The 16,251-nt window shown below is 44.3% G+C and overlaps 1 pseudogene across 1 annotated transcript; it reads right to left on the reverse strand.

Annotated features, from left to right (window-relative positions):
• Positions 1-7,393: 7,393 nt before the first annotated feature.
• LOC148085825 (neoverrucotoxin subunit alpha-like) lies at positions 7,394-10,518 on the reverse strand (annotated as a pseudogene). The gene is made up of 4 exons (XR_015710516.1): positions 10,448-10,518; positions 9,957-10,057; positions 8,310-9,766; positions 7,394-8,211 (listed from the first exon to the last, which is right to left on the reverse strand). The product of XR_015710516.1 is annotated as a neoverrucotoxin subunit alpha-like (transcript).
• Between the last annotated feature and the right edge of the window lie 5,733 nt (positions 10,519-16,251).

The raw sequence follows: 16,251 nt of genomic DNA on the forward strand, positions 1-16,251 counted from the left end.
GTCATCGGACGTCATCGATGTTTGATCGACGTTCCTCTCGCTGAAGAGTGTGACGACACGTCAGCGCTGCCGTCTGCCCAGACCTCAACGAAAGGTATGATTTTTTAATTTCCTCTCTTTAATTCGGCTTTTACAACCGAGTTGAACGTGAGTTGTAGCTGTCACCCATGTGACCGCTGCTGTTCTCTTCAAAAGATCCCGCTCTGCACGCCTGTCAGGACTTCTGAATGTTCGCACCATTACTAATAAATTCTTTATTCTTAATTATCTTTTCACAAGAGTTAATTTGGATTTATTATGTCTTTTTGAGACTTGGCAGAGAGAGGAAGAGTTTATTCATCTGAACGAACTCTGTCCAGTAGGGAGCGTTGTCCTGGGGAAGCCTTGCCTCTATGGTCGTGGGGGAGGTCTTTCTACAGTTTATAGGGAGAGTTGTTCTTGCAAAGTGATTCAGACACAGGAATTCACTTCTTTTGAGTCACAGATGATCTTGGTTGGTTCTACAAGACCTTTCTATTGCGTATCAATCTACCGCCCGCCTGGTCGTGCGGCGGTGTTCTTGAAAGACTTCAGTGACTTCTTATCTTCCATTATTCAAATGGGATCTGTTCTTATTCTTGGAGACTTTAATCTTCATGTTGATGACGTCACATCTTGCTCTGCTAAAGAACTTTTAACTTTAACAGAAGCCTTTAATTTTGTGCAACATGTTTCTGAACCAACTCATCAAAAAGGCCACATTTTAGACTTAGTTTTTACTCTTGGCCTGGACATCTCTAATGTATCTGTACATGATGTCCATCTGAGTGATCAGTCTCTTGTCTTGTTTAACCTGGACTTCATCCCTGAACCTAAGCCTTTGAAAGTTAGGTCTCAGAGGCGTGTTATCTCAGCTGATACTGCAGACAGTTTTTCTGCTATGTTTGACCCTCTTTCCTTTGATGACTGCCCAAACGTGGACAGTTTGATTCACTGTTTCACTACTCATTGTGTTGAAATACTGGATCAAGTGGCACCTGTTAAATCGAACTTAAAAATTCAGAAAAAACGGTGCCCTTGGACAAATGAAGATCTCCTGAGTCTGAAGAGACTTTGTCGAAAGACTGAGCGTCTCTGGAAGTAAGGTAAGGTAAAGTAAGGTACAACTTTATTGATCCCTCAGGAGGTCTCCTTTGGGAAATTGTTTTTTACCAATAGCCAGCAATTTTTCATAAACAATAAAAAATAATACATAAAAAATAAAATAAGAAGAACATAAAGAGGAAGAACAAGATGACACAATCTAAGTCTAAAGACAAAGACAAAGGACATAGGTCAAGGAAAGAAAAACAACAAAGACAAAGATACAGAGACTAACATGGAACAGAACATCCAGATACTTTCACTCCACTCCTGCCCCCGAACTCAGAATTGTACAATTTAATAGCCCGAGGGATGAATGAGTCCCTGAGTCTATTTGTTTTGCACCTGGGTAGGAGCATTCGTGCACTCATTCTGCTGCTCACTGATGACAGTGTTCAGAGGATGACTGTCATCATCCATGATGGACAGTAGTTTGTTCAATGATATCCTCTCAGCAACTGTCACCAGTGAGTCCAGCTTCATTCCAACCACAGAACCAGCCCTCCTGATCAACCTGTCCAACCTGTTGACACTCCTCTTGGACACATTTCCACCCCAACACACCACAGCATAGAACAGGACACTGGCCACCACAGACTGGTAGAACACGCAGAGGAGCTTCTTGCAGATGTTAAATGATCGAAGCCTCCTCAGAAAGTACAGTCTACTCTGAACCTTCTTATATACATGGTCTGTGTTGCAGGACCAGTCCAGTTTACTGTCCATCCACACACCGAGGTACTTATAGTTGTCCACTATCTCCACCTCGTCGCCTCTGATGGACACTGGACGTGGCTTTGTCCTGGACCTCCCGAAATCCAAGACCAGCTCCTTGGTTTTTGAGGTGTTCAGCTGCAAGTGGTTCCTCTCACTCCAGTCCACAAAGTCACGTATCAGACTCCTGTACTCGTCTTCGCTGTTGTCCCTGATGCATCCAACAAAGGCAGTGTCGTCAGCATACTTCTGGACGAGACTCAGCTCTGAGTTGTAGCAGAAGTCTGAAGTGTAGATGGTGAAGAGGAGAGGGGCCAGTACTGTCCCCTGAGGTGCTCCTGTACTGCACACCATAGTGTCAGACTTGATGTCCTTCAGCCTGACATACTGTGGTCGATCAGTAAGATAGTCCGTAATCCAGGAGACCAGACCAGGGTCCACATGCATCTTAGTCAGTTTGTCCTGCAGCAGAGTGGGTTGGATAGTGTTGAAGGCACTAGAAAAGTCCAGGAACAGGATTCTCACTGAACCGCTTCCTTTATCCAAGTGGGAGTAGGTCCGATGCAGGAGGTGAAGGATGGCATCTTCCACACCAACTGCTGGCTGGTAGGCAAACTGCAGGGGGTCTTGCGCGTGCTGGACTTGTGGCGTGAGATGTTTGAGGACCAGCCGCTCCAGTGTCTTCATCAGCTGCGAAGTCAGTGCCACCGGTCTGTAATCGTTCAGCACACTCGGTCGGATCTTTTTAGGGACTGGAACGATACAGGAAGTCTTCCACAGAGTTGGTACTTTCCCCAGCCGTAGACTGAGGTTGAAGACATGCTGGAGTGGCTCAGCTAGTTCAGCAGCGCAGGTCTTTAGCAGTCGAGCAGACACCTTATCAGGACCAGCAGCCTTCCCTGGACGAATCCTCCGAAGTACATCCTGTACCTGGAGTGAGGTGAAGCTGGGAAGTGGTTCTGTGGAGCTGGGGGGGGGCACAAGAAGGTGGGGCAGGTCCTGAGGCGGGCAGCAGTGAGGGTGAGGTGACCTGCTCAAACCTGTTGAAAAAGTTGTTCAGTCCATTTGCCTCATCCACCGTGTCCACTGCAGTCAGAGAGGCCTTGGTCTTGTGTCCAGTGATGGTTTTAACACCATCCCAGACCTCTCTTATTTCTTCTCGGCTCAGCTTCTCCTCCAACCTCCTCCTGTAGGTGTCCTTTGCCTCCTTCAAGCATCGCTTCACCTCCTGCTGATCTGACCTCATGGCGTCCCTGTCTCTGCTCCTGAATGCCACTTTCTTCCTGTTAAGGACATCCTTGACCTCCTTTGTTACCCATGGTTTATTATTAGGGTAACAGCGGACAGTCTTAGTAGGGGCGACAACGTCCAAGCAGAAATTTAAATAATCTGTTAGACAGTGTGTCTGTCCCTCGATGTCCTCACCATGAGACCTCAGCAGCACATCCCAGTCTGTTGTTTCAAAGCAGTCTCTGATGGCGTCCTCCACAGCTGGTGTCCACTTTCTGATTGTCTTAGTGGTCACAGTCTGTCTCTGCACCAGAGGAATGTACTGTGACTGAAGGTGGACCAGGTTGTGATCGGACCTTCCAAGTGGAGGAAGAGGTTTGGCTCTGTAGGCGTCCTTCAAGTTGGAATAAAGAAGGTCAATTGTCCTGTTATTCCTGGTGGGACAATCCACGGCCTGATGGAAAGTAGGCAGAGTAGAGTCCAGGTTGGCATGATTAAAGTCTCCAGAGATGATGATAAACGCGTAAGGATGTTGATTCTGAAGTCGAGCTGTCATTGTGTGGATCTTCTCACAGGCAGATGCAGCCGCAGCCTCGGAGGAATGTAGACACACAGCGCGATCACGTGACTGAACTCACGCGGTAGATAATATGGACGCATGCTTACAGCCAACAGTTCTAAATCTTGACAACAAGAGACTTTCTTTACAGTAACGTGTCCCGGGCTACACCAGCGTTTATTCACGTACATGATCAGACTTCCTCCTCTGCGCTTCCCACACGCGCGCGCGTCTCTGTCCGCTCTGACGGTGCTGAAACCAGGCAGCTCCACGTGTGAGTCCGGAGTCAGTTGAGTGAGCCACGTCTCCGTGAAGATCAACAAGCTGCTCTCTCTGTAGATCCGCTGGTTGTTGAGGGCAGACAGCTCGTCGATCTTATTCGTCAGTTGGTCTGTGACGTCTCCGATTGTCCGTTAGCTTAGCCTTTAGCCTCCTCCCTGCCCGACAGCCTCTGTAACGGCGCTGAAGTTCGATCGGGATCTTGTGGCGATCTCCAGCCCGTGCCATTGACTTCAGCGACAGTAGATCCTCTCTTGAGTAAACAAGACGATTCTTTCCATGTTCAAAAGTATCCATTTAAAAAGATTATAGTAAAAAATTAATAAAAAACAGAAAATTATAGAAATTGCTGCGGAGCTACTGGAAGAGGCAGTCGTCCTCGTCGGTGCCTCCACTAAACTTGAGATGCACAGACTTCACCTCAGGGATCTGATGTCTTCTTACAATGAGATGGTGGAAACTGCTAGATCTGGTTACATCAGAAAACTGGTAGCAGCAAATAAGAAAAACCCCAAAGTGTTGTTTGACACGATTAATTCTCTCGTGTCTCCTCCTCCTCAAATCACGCCTGTCTTCTGTGAAGCTGACAGCAATGCATTGTTGAGATTTTTCATTGACAAAATTAAATTGATCAAAGAGAAAATCTCTCCCCCTTTGTTTGGAACCCCTACTGTCTCTGAGCCCCTCTCCTCCTCTTGGTCTTCCTTCACTGCTGTATCTTTGGGTGATATTTCGGCACTAGTGAAGATGAAACCCTCCTCTTGCTCAGATGACGTCCTTCCTTGTAGACTTTTTATCAAAGTATTTGATGTAATTGGCCCCTGGGTTACCAATATGGTGAACCTCGGGGGTTTTCCCCAACGCATTTAAAGATGCCATTGTAGAGCCTCTGCTCAAAAAGCCAGGCTTAGACCCAACTGACCTCAGTAATTTCAGGCCTATTTCTAAGCTCCCTTTCTTGTCCAAGATCTTGGAGAAGGTGGTGTCTGAGCAGCTGTCTTTGTTCCTGGATCAGAGCGACATACATGAGAAGTTTCAGTCTGGCTTTCGTAAACATCACTCTACGGAGACGGCTTTATTGAAAGTGTCCAGTGACATCATGATGTCGGCTGACTTGGGTAAATTCACTGTTCTGGTTCTCTTGGATCTGTCCTCAGCCTTTGACACAAATGATCACCAGATCCTGCTGAAAAGACTGAGGGATGAAGTGGGACTGTCTGGGTCGGTGTTAGAATGGATCTCAGCATACCTTTCTGGACGCAGTTTTAGTGTATCTGCCAATCAAATGAGGTCTGAATCGGCAGATCTGTTGTTAGATTAATTTCAACTACTGAACATTCCTGAAACGCTTTCCCAAGAAGTCCTCTTTTTTTTCATTACAACGATGTTATTGAGTAACCTGCCTGTTCAAACACGTTAAACAGTTGTTTGCAGGTGAACCACAAATTCTAAGGACGGTCAGAGACGATCAGACAAAGCGATGATGATGTGAAGTTACTGATTAACAGTTTTATTCGCGTTAAACTTCATATAAAGATGTTTTAAAATTTAAATAATCCACTGGTCGCCTCTGTAAATGCAGTATTCTCGTTAATAAGCGTGTATGTAAAATCTAAACATTTACACCTACATCTGAACTCATTTACAAGTGTGATTCATGTCAGACATGTTTAAAATTAACAAATATAAACTGTTAGTATGAATTCATGTTTTCATTTGTTTTTGTTTTTTTCATCATCACAGAAAGGAGAAATTTAAGTCTTTTGCTTCATTTAAATATGATCGACATATTGAAATGGAGGCATGGAAAGGGATGAACCCGTCTGAATTCTTTGTTGATTTTGATGGACATAGAAAAGGGCTATAATTCGTGTCACGCACAGATTCTTACATCTGAATATTTTTTTGTGCACCATTTGAGTTAAGTCTGTTCTTACTTACGTTGATCAAATTTGATGAAAGTAGATCTTGTGGACTTGATCATTATAAAAGTAGCTGGCAAACCGAAAAAGTGTGGGCACCCCTGCTCTAAATCATTCCCGAAACCACAGAACAACTTCCTTGTATTTGAACTAATGATCCATGGAGTTTTTCACAATGTAATCAAGTAATTATTAACTTTCGATTCCAACGTAGCACACCTTTGCTTTTTTAATCATTTTAATTTTAATAATGTTTTACTAACACATCTTGAGTGGTCATGTGTGTTTGAATGTGTTGAATAGAAAGAAGGAAACAGAAGAAAGTGGATTATAATGGTTTTTATTGCATTGCACTGGAGTTCCAAACAAATCAAAGAGATAAATTCTACTTCATTAAATGTTCAATGTTGTTTAATCAACTGATCAATGACATCACAATCAACATCAATTGGCCAATAAGCCAGCAGACACTTCAAACGTCTGACGGAAAGATAATCGGATAATTATTGCAGAAGATCACAAATTCTATATTTTGCTTAAAAGCACAGCACTGTTAGCTAGGTAGCAGGGTAGCTAGCTAACGGTTGTTCAGTGGAAAAATGTCACTCCTATGTTTATAGTGCAACCCAACCCAGATTAATTTCAACTACTGAACATTCCTGAAACGCTTTCCCAAGAAGTCCTCCTTTTTTTCATTACAACGATGTTATTGAGTAACCTGCCTGTTCAAACACGTTAAACAGTTGTTTGCAGGTGAACCACAAATTCTAAGGACGGTCAGAGACGATCAGACAAAGCGATGATGATGTGAAGTTACTGATTAACAGTTTTATTCGCGTTAAACTTCATATAAAGATGTTTTAAAATTTAAATAATCCACTGGTCGCCTCTGTAAATGCAGTATTCTCGTTAATAAGCGTGTATGTAAAATCTAAACATTTACACCAACATCTGAACTCATTTACAAGTGTGATTCATGTCAGACATGTTTAAAATTAACAAATATAAACTGTTAGTATGAATTCATGTTTTCATTTGTTTTTGTTTTTTTCATCATCACAGAAAGGAGAAATTTAAGTCTTTTGCTTCATTTAAATATGATCGACATATTGAAATGGAGGCATGGAAAGGGATGAACCCGTCTGAATTCTTTGTTGATTTTGATGGACATAGAAAAGGGCTATAATTCGTGTCACGCACAGATTCTTACATCTGAATATTTTTTTGTGCACCATTTGAGTTAAGTCTGTTCTTACTTACGTTGATCAAATTTGATGAAAGTAGATCTTGTGGACTTGATCATTATAAAAGTAGCTGGCAAACCGAAAAAGTGTGGGCACCCCTGCTCCAAATCATTCCCGAAACCACAGAACAACTTCCTTGTATTTGAACTAATGATCCATGGAGTTTTTCACAATGTCATCAAGTAATTATTAACTTTCGATTCCAACGTAGCACACCTTTGCTTTTTTAATCATTTTAATTTTAATAATATATTTTACTAACACATCTTGAGTGGTCATGTGTGTTTGAATGTGTTGAATAGAAAGAAGGAAACAGAAGAAAGTGGATTATAATGGTTTTTATTGCATTGCACTGGAGTTCCAAACAAATCAAAGAGATCAATTCTACTTCATTATATGTTCCATGTTGTTTAATCAACTGATCAATGACATCACAATCAACATCAATTGGCCAATAAGCCAGCAGACACTTCAAACGTCTGACGGAAAGATAATCGGATAATTATTGCAGAAGATCACAAATTCTATATTTTGCTTGAAAGAACAGCACTGTAAGGTAGGTAGCAGGGTAGCTAGCTAACGGTGCTGACTCACTCAATTGGGCAGAAGTGAATGAAGCTCCGCTTATTTTTCAGGTAGCACCCTGGGTAAACTGGCGATATGAAGCTGTCTGAGAAAGTGTACAAGTGAGTCAGCTCAGTGGTGGAGGCCTTGTAGAAGCTCAGAGTACCACCTGGCCAGTCCAGAAACACACCCAATCGGTTGAGGCCAGTGGATGGAAGTTGTGTTTCAGTCCAATAGTTATCGTGGCCTGTGAATGACACAGCATGAGCAGTAACTTTCCCAAAACACCAGGAGTCAGGACTGTTTCCTAACCAGCTAGTGTAGTCAGTCTTCCTGTCAATCCTCTTGTAAGCAACCCCTACAGCGATATCATCCTCAACACCGTCACTCCACTCCACCTCCCAGTAGCAGCGACCAGTCATCCCTTTGGAGCAAATCACTTGTGGCACCAGGTCAAAGCGCTCTGGAAGATCCGGGTACGACTGATCTTCTCCATGTGTGGCTTTCTTATGGTCGTCGGACAAACGTATGGAATTGTTGGCTGTGTTCGGATCGAAGGTCAGGTCACCATCAGCGTCTGGTAAGAAGAAATGGTTGATAATGTTAGTTTTTCGTGAAGGCTCATGAAAACCACCTTTATAAAAGGGTCATCCAAAACACAAAGAGACTACTCACACCAAATCAGGTCCTGTTTGTTTGTGACCTTCTCTGGGTGGTCAGGAGGTGGAGGTCTGGAGAAGTCGTCAGACACCAGAGTACCACTCTGGTAGTGGTAGATGGTGGCGCCCTCATATTTGCTATTTGGCAAGGCAGTCATGAAGAACTTCACACCTCTGCTGTCCCTCAGAGCTGCAGCTAAGTCACGGAAATTGTTGGCTTTCACCCGCATGCTGGAGAGCACGGTGGGGGAGAAGTACCACGGCACATCATTCCGAGCTGTAGGCTCAGCTGAATCCAGATACTTTTCCATTTCTTCCAGACATGGGTCATCAATCTCCAGGGAGGTGAAGACATAGCAGAGGGCGTCATGGACATTGGCCTCAAGAATCTCTTTGTCCAACTCTGACTGACTCTCTATAATCTTCACGTTGGTGTCAGCCATCATATCAGCGATGGACTGCATCACTGTCACTTCTCGGACTTTGTTGTCCATCCACTGACTCAGTTTCACTTGACTGAAAGGTGATGTGTCTCTTTTCTGGAAGAGGTCTATCAACTCCTTTTCCTCTTCTGAACCTACACGGATCAAGGGGAGTTTGGTCGACAGAGAGCGCTGAAGAAACTCAACGTAGTAGCCACAGAGGTTATTGAATCTGAGCAGCAAGCGGCCAAGATCAGGGAAGGTCTTGGAGACAAGCTCCGACTGTGCCTCATTGCAGTTAATCTGGAACTTCTTCAGATCTTCAATAACCTCTTCTGCTTTCCTTGCCAACTGAATGCTGATATTCTTTGGAACCTCAGGAGCTTTGGGGTACAGGGTGACGAGAGGCAGCATCCACACCTTCAATGGAGCGACGCTATCTTTGCTTGCTCTCAGCAACTTAGGAAGGTTCACGTAGGTCTTCACAGCTTCTTCAAATGTGGCAGGGTTGCTCTCCAGAAGAACGTCACCGTAGAAGGTGCAGGAGAACTTTTTGGTCAAAATCTTCTCCTCCTCTGTCAGATCAATTTTAACTTCACCCTCAACATCAAATGAAGGGATCTTTTTCATCACTGCTTTGATCTGACCTTGGATGTTCTGGACCGAACTGGACTCCAACTTCTCGCTGTCAAAGGCAAAGAAACAATGCCAGTGACTACATGTGTAGCGAGGTTCATATCAATGATTTTCTGCTGGTTTTCATCCAGCGGCCCCAAAGAGGTCAAGGACAGCTGCCTGAAGACAGTGGAGCCCTGGTACTGGAATGTGGCCCTGCATTGATTCTTAAGCTTCTTGTAATCACTCAGGTATTTGGCAGAGCCACTGACTTCAATGAGACCTCCAAGAAAACTGGCCTTCAAAGACGCATTAACGTCCAACATGGAGGTCTTGGACTCAAGAGAGTCTGAAGCCAGGACTTGGAACTGGCTGCTGGGTTCTCCAGTCTCCACGGTGTTCTTATCCAGGACTTGTGGACCCCACAGTGACAAACCTGGTGAAGACATGAGCTCACACTGAGTTTGGTGCAGAGATGCATTATTAAGTCATTTGTTATCTCAGGATTCATGATGTGTTTGTATGTTTGTCGCCTTCATTTCTTGTAATTCAATTATCAGCAATGCTTCTTCTGACGCCTTATTTTACTTTCAGTCATTGCTGAGTGATTTTTTTTGTGTTCTCACCTGGCACCAACTGTTCAGTCCGGGCGTCGTACAACATCCCTAAGGTGAAAGGTCGTCCCATTGCAGCCACTTTCATTGCAGTGTCTGAAGAAGCCATGATGCTGTCATGAATAGAAGAAAAAAACAGATTTATATAAAATAAAATCTGAGATATGCGCACACACAAATCAGTCCGAAAAAAAATAATATTCAAAACGCACAAAATGATACACACAGGTGGATGGCATAAACATATTCATAAAAAATACACTCCCTACATCCCATAAACACACACAAACCATCTGATTTAAGATAACACAGACATAGGAACAACTTGAAAAAATAATTCACAGACACAATCACGTGACAAACAGATTGAACACAATTCAAGACAGTTACCGAGAGATACTTTCGCATACACTTAAAAATGTTTGAAAGACATCAAATGTAAACTAAGAGCAACACAAAGAATGGACAATCGGAGGAGATTGACATGACATATACACACAAACCTGTTCATGTTGTGTAGGCGATCTTGAAGAAAACTGGTGGTAACTCCGAAAGTTGCTGCTTATTTATACCACTCGCCTCACAAAGTGTTGTTCAGTGGAAAAATGCCACCCCTATGTTTATGGGCCAACCCAGATAAATTTCAACTGCTGAACATTCCTGAAACGCTTTCCTAAGAAGTCCTTTTTTTCATTACAATGATGTTATTGAGTAACCTGCCTGTTTATCAAGAATATTGTGTTGTTCTTTGATCTTAATCTTACACAGACACACAATGGGACTCAGATGTACAGTTGTGTCATCAATGTATTGCACCTCAGGTCCTACTTGAACTCAGATCCAGAATAAGAATCTCTGTCCACGCCAGAACCTGAACCTGAGATCACCTTTTACCAATCTTATGAAGAACTCACTGCTTTAATGGTACCATTGGCGGTCAAGCTGATGGTGGAGTTGGTGATGCCAATGCCCATGATTCAGGATTGTGAAAGCGATGACAACAATAATTAAGGTTGGGATACCAATGAAGTCGCCAGAATAGAAGTTTTAAAGTTAAGGGTTCCAGATAAGTGCAATGTTGCTACACTGGAATTCAATGATTACTTTGGTAACCCTTAAAACTATTTCTCTGCTTTTTAGCCCATTCATACCAGTTTTTCACAACATTTTTCCGATCCAACAGACTCATTCTTTCCACATATAAACTTACAGAGCGAAATAATACAGCACCACATGATGATCCTATTCCACGAGACTGCCATTTTACCCGTAGTACAGATAAATCCATTTCTTATTTTATTTTTTCCCTTATTTATTTTTTATTTTTTTATTTTTTAAACCAACTGTTCGTCTCCCTCTCTATAAGAGACCTGTTATGCTTGAATACCTATATTATAATCCCTAACTTTATTTAAAAACTTATGATCTGAAAATCAAAAGCAAAAACGCCTCTTAACCCAATAGAAGTTACTAAGATAATTGACCAGAAAACTACGTTCACCTATAGAAAGCTGTTTTTACCCTTTTTAAAAAAACTCGAAGGACAATTACTGACCTACTCTTCCGCTTCCGGTAAGCCTTTGATCGGCTGCTAGAACGTGAGCTCTTGCAATAATTGCCAAACACAGTCGTTTTAACGACTACTTGTCCGGATATTATGCTCATATCACTAAAGATATGTCTCATATGCTCTTTTCAACATCAGAGAGTCGATGGAGGACTTCACTCACGACCGTTACCAACGTCCCGTGAATGTGTTTCCGGTTCCGCTTCTAATCGACTCGGACTTGGACTCGGGCGATTTCCACAAGCGATCGAGTAGGTCTGGAGTACAGGTCAGGATGAAACGCGCAGTCGCGATCGCTCGGAAGAACTCTGACGTCATCGGACGTCATCGATGTTTGATCGACGTTCCTCTCGCTGAAGAGTGTGACGACACGTCAGCGCTGCCGTCTGCCCAGACCTCAACGAAAGGTAAGATTTTTTAATTTCCTCTCTTTAATTCGGCTTTTACAACCGAGTTGAACGTGAGTTGTAGCTGTCACCCATCCCGCTCTGCACGCCTGTCAGTGACACGGCGTCATCAGTGACGTCATCGGTGCTAAATGTAGGACTTCTGAATGTTCGCACCATTACTAATAAATTCTTTATTCTTAATTATCTTTTCACAAGAGTTAATTTGGATTTATTATGTCTTTCTGAGACTTGGCAGAGAGAGGAAGAGTTTATTCATCTGAACGAACTCTGTCCAGTAGGGAGCGTTGTCCTGGGGAAGCCTCGCCTCTATGGTCGTGGGGGAGGTCTTGCTACAGTTTATAGGGAGAGTTGTTCTTGCAAAGTGATTCAGACACAGGAATTCACTTCTTTTGAGTCTCAGATGATCTTGGTTGGTTCTACAAGACCTTTCTATTGCGTATCAATCTACCGCCCGCCTGGTCGTGCGGCGGTGTTCTTGAAAGACTTCAGTGACTTCTTATCTTCCATTATTCAAATGGGATCTGTTCTTATTCTTGGAGACTTTAATCTTCATGTTGATGACGTCACATCTTGCTCTGCTAAAGAACTTTTAACTTTAACAGAAGCCTTTAATTTTGTGCAACATGTTTCTGAACCAACTCATCAAAAAGGCCACATTTTAGACTTAGTTTTTACTCTTGGCCTGGACATCTCTAATGTATCTGTAAATGATGTCCATCTGAGTGATCAGTCTCTTGTCTTGTTTAACCTGGACTTCATCCCTGAACCTAAGCCTTTGAAAGTTAGGTCTCAGAGGCGTGTTATCTCAGCTGATACTGCAGACAGTTTTTCTGCTATGTTTGACCCTCTTTCCTTTGATGACTGCCCAAACGTGGACAGTTTGATTCACTGTTTCACTACTCATTGTGTTGAAATACTGGATCAAGTGGCACCTGTTAAATCGAACTTAAAAATTCAGAAAAAACGGTGCCCTTGGACAAATGAAGATCTCCTGAGTCTGAAGAGACTTTGTCGAAAGACTGAGCGTCTCTGGAAGTAAGGTAAGGTAAGGTAAGGTAAAACTTTATTGATCCCTCAGGAGGTCTCCTTTGGGAAATTGTTTTTTACCAATAGCCAGCAATTTTTCATAAACAATAAAAAATAATACATAAAAAATAAAATAAGAAGAACATAAAGAGGAAGAACAAGATGACACAATCTAAGTCTAAAGACAAAGACAAAGGACATAGGTCAAGGAAAGAAAAACAACAAAGACAAAGATACAGAGACTAACATGGAACAGAACATCCAGATACTTTCACTCCACTCCTGCCCCCGAACTCAGAATTGTACAATTTAATAGCCCGAGGGATGAATGAGTCCCTGAGTCTATTTGTTTTGCACCTGGGTAGGAGCATTCGTGCACTCATTCTGCTTCTCTGCTCACTGATGACAGTGTTCAGAGGATGACTGTCATCATCCATGATGGACAGTAGTTTGTTCAATGATATCCTCTCAGCAACTGTCACCAGTGAGTCCAGCTTCATTCCAACCACAGAGCCAGCCCTCCTGATCAACCTGTCCAACCTGTTGACACTCCTCTTGGACACATTTCCACCCCAACACACCACAGCATAGAACAGGACACTGGCCACCACAGACTGGTAGAACATGCAGAGGAGCTTCTTGCAGATGTTAAATGATCGAAGCCTCCTCAGAAAGTACAGTCTACTCTGAACCTTCTTATATACATGGTCTGTGTTGCAGGACCAGTCCAGTTTACTGTCCATCCACACACCGAGGTACTTATAGTTGTCCACTATCTCCACCTCGTCGCCTCTGATGGACACTGGACGTGGCTTTGTCCTGGACCTCCCGAAATCCAAGACCAGCTCCTTGGTTTTTGAGGTGTTCAGCTGCAAGTGGTTCCTCTCACTCCAGTCCACAAAGTCACGTATCAGACTCCTGTACTCGTCTTCGCTGTTGTCCCTGATGCATCCAACAATGGCAGTGTCGTCAGCATACTTCTGGACGAGACTCAGCTCTGAGTTGTAGCAGAAGTCTGAAGTGTAGATGGTGAAGAGGAGAGGGGCCAGTACTGTCCCCTGAGGTGCTCCTGTACTGCACACCATAGTGTCAGACTTGATGTCCTTCAGCCTGACATACTGTGGTCGATCAGTAAGATAGTCCGTAATCCAGGAGACCAGACCAGGGTCCACATGCATCTTAGTCAGTTTGTCCTGCAGCAGAGTGGGTTGGATAGTGTTGAAGGCACTAGAAAAGTCCAGGAACAGGATTCTCACTGAACCGCTTCCTTTATCCAAGTGGGAGTAGGTCCGATGCAGGAGGTGAAGGATGGCATCTTCGACAACAACTGCTGGCTGGTAGGCAAACTGCAGGGGGTCTTGCGCATGCTGGACTTGTGGCGTGAGATGTTTGAGGACCAGCCGCTCCAGTGTCTTCATCAGCTGCGAAGTCAGTGCCACCGGTCTGTAATCGTTCAGCACACTCGGTCGGATCTTTTTAGGGACTGGAACGATACAGGAAGTCTTCCACAGAGTTGGTACTTTCCCCAGCCGTAGACTGAGGTTGAAGACATGCTGGAGTGGCTCAGCTAGTTCAGCAGCGCAGGTCTTTAGCAGTCGAGCAGACACCTTATCAGGACCAGCAGCCATCCCTGGACGAATCCTCCGAAGTACATCCTGTACCTGGAGTGAGGTGAAGCTAGGAAGTGGTTCTGTGGAGCTGGGGGGGGCACAAGAAGGTGGGGCAGGTCCTGAGGTGGGCAGCAGTGAGGGTGAGGTGACCTGCTCAAACCTGTTGAAAAAGTTGTTCAGTCCATTTGCCTCATCCACCGTGTCCACTGCAGTCAGAGAGGCCTTGGTCTTGTGTCCAGTGATGGTTTTAACACCATCCCAGACCTCTCTTATTTCTTCTCGGCTCAGCTTCTCCTCCAACCTCCTCCTGTAGGTGTCCTTTGCCTCCTTCAAGCATCGCTTCACCTCCTGCTGAGCTGACCTCATGGCGTCCCTGTCTCTGCTCCTGAATGCCACTTTCTTCCTGTTAAGGACATCCTTGACCTCCTTTGTTACCCACGGTTTATTATTAGGGTAACAGCGGACAGTCTTAGTAGGGGCGACAACGTCCAAGCAGAAATTTAAATAATCTGTTAGACAGTGTGTCTGTCCCTCGATGTCCTCACCATGAGACCTCAGCAGCACATCCCAGTCTGTTGTTTCAAAGCAGTCTCTGATGGCGTCCTCCACAGCTGGTGTCCACTTTCTGATTGTCTTAGTGGTCACAGTCTGTCTCTGCACCAGAGGAATGTACTGTGACTGAAGGTGGACCAGGTTGTGATCGGACCTTCCAAGTGGAGGAAGAGGTTTGGCTCTGTAGGCGTCCTTCAAGTTGGAATAAAGAAGGTCAATTGTCCTGTTATTCCTGGTGGGACAATCCACGGCCTGATGGAAAGTAGGCAGAGTAGAGTCCAGGTTGGCATGATTAAAGTCTCCAGAGATGATGATAAACGCGTCAGGATGTTGATTCTGAAGTCGAGCTGTCATTGTGTGGATCTTCTCACAGGCAGATGCAGCCGCAGCGCTCGGAGGAATGTAGACACACAGCGCGATCACGTGACTGAACTCACGCGGTAGATAATATGGACGCATGCTGACAGGCAACAGTTCTAAATCTTGACAACAAGAGACTTTCTTTACAGTAACGTGTCCCGGGCTACACCAGCGTTTATTCACGTACATGATCAGACCTCCTCCTCTGCGCTTCCCACACGCGCGCGCGTCTCTGTCCGCTCTGACGGTGCTGAAACCAGGCAGCTCCACGTGTGAGTCCGGAGTCAGTTGAGTGAGCCACGTCTCCGTGAAGATCAACAAGCTGCTCTCTCTGTAGATCCGCTGGTTGTTGAGGGCAGACAGCTCGTCGATCTTATTCGTCAGTGAATTGACGTTCCCCATCGTGATTGTTGGGATCGTTGGTCTGTGACGTCTCCGATTGTCCGTTAGCTTAGCCTTTAGCCTCCTCCCTGCCCGACAGCCTCTGTAACGGCGCTGAAGTTCGATCGGGATCTTGTGGCGATCTCCAGCCCGTGCCATTGACTTCAGCGACAGTAGATCCTCTCTTGAGTAAACAAGACGATTCTTTCCATGTTCAAAAGTATCCATTTAAAAAGATTATAGTAAAAAATTAATAAAAAACAGAAAATTATAGAAATTGCTGCGGAGCTACTGGAAGAGGCAGTCGTCCTCGTCGGCGCCTCCACTAAACTTGAGATGCACAGACTTCACCTCAGGGATCTGATGTCTTCTTACAATGAGATGGTGGAAACTGCTAGATC

Source organism: Callionymus lyra, chromosome 2 (genome assembly GCF_982586985.1).
Source record: "Callionymus lyra chromosome 2, fCalLyr1.hap1.1, whole genome shotgun sequence".
Taxonomy (NCBI): domain Eukaryota; kingdom Metazoa; phylum Chordata; class Actinopteri; order Syngnathiformes; family Callionymidae; genus Callionymus; species Callionymus lyra.